The sequence below is a fragment of the Guillardia theta genome, assembly GCF_000315625.1.
Source record: "Guillardia theta CCMP2712 unplaced genomic scaffold GUITHscaffold_88, whole genome shotgun sequence".
NCBI classification, from domain to species: Eukaryota; class Cryptophyceae; order Pyrenomonadales; family Geminigeraceae; genus Guillardia; species Guillardia theta.
This window is the reverse complement of record NW_005434586.1, coordinates 358,635-359,948: the sequence shown is the minus strand read 5'-3', so window position 1 is coordinate 359,948 and position 1,314 is coordinate 358,635.

Here is a 1,314-nt window from a genome sequence, read left to right as displayed (position 1 = left end):
ATGATGATGGTTGTTGGAGAAGGAGGGAGGCGAGGAGGAACGGAGTGAGCAGGAGTTGAGAATTGAGTAGCCAGGAGGAGGGGAGGAGAGGAGAAGAAGGAGGAGGGAGAAGATGGAGGAGGACGAGAGATGTTTCTCTCACAGTAGGAACGGCACTTGGTGACCAGACATGGGCAGTCTCAAAGTGAGGTTTCCATACAGAAGTCTCGATCAAGGAATCTGAAGCCAGATCAGCAGAAGCTCAACTGCCTCCCTCCAACCCCATTCCTCCCGCCCTTCCTCCTCTTCATCAGCAACCTCCCCCCTGCTCCTTCCATCGTCATTCCACCCTTCCCCTCCCTCTGCCTGTCTCCTTCCCTCTCGCCCTTCAACCTGCTCCCGATCCTCATGCTCACTGCCCCCTCCCCCCTCCTCACCATTGTTCGCTCCTCTCCTTCGACCCCTCGGAGGGCCGTTGAGCACGTGCACCCGCACCTTCCACGCCATCAGTCCCCAGCTGTTGGAGGAGGAGGAGAGCAGAATCTGCATGCTCATAGCAGCTGCCCGTTCCTCACCTCTCCCTCCTTGTTCGCCGTCACGATCTTAAGGTCCCCGACAGCTTTCTGATCGATGGCCAACGCAGAAGCTCCTCCTGCATGTCCCGTTGGATGAGACGCCTAAGGCAACATGTGAGATTCGAGTCAAGTGGGAGGAGGAGGTTAAGGGCGGGGGGTTGGGAGGGAACTGAATGGGGTAGACAAGATAGGAGATGAGGGAGGAAAGAGGAGTGGAGTAGAGTGGAGTGGAGGGAGAGGAAGACGGAGGAAGGAGGACCAGGATCATCCCCGAGGAGTTGAAGAGGTGGAGGTTTCCCGCTGCATCAGCCGCGATCCCAAACTTCCCTGATGACGAAATACTCTACCACACCCAGATGAGATCGTGGAGGAGGACAACCAAGTCAGGAAGCTGCCTGAGAAGGGAGGAAACCGATGGCCACGATGTTGGAACGAGCTGTGTCAAATGTTCATTTCCCCATCGTGAGCTTGTCCTGGCTGATCTCAAAGTGTTTCTCTTTCTCCTCTGGTTTCATCCCTGCTAGCCCCTGCACTTGCCTGCTCGTTTCCTCCTATCCAGAATTGACTTATCTCCCTCCCCCCTCACTTTCTTCTCTGTTCTTCTGATCTCGTTGTCCTCTCCACTCTCCCTCTCCTCCCCACCCTCTCCCTTTCTCCCTCCTATCTCTGTGTCCTAAACCCTAACCCCTTATTCGTCCTCTTCCTTGTTCTCTCATCCTCTTCTCTCCTCTACCCTCTCTTCCTCTCCTATCCTTTCCTC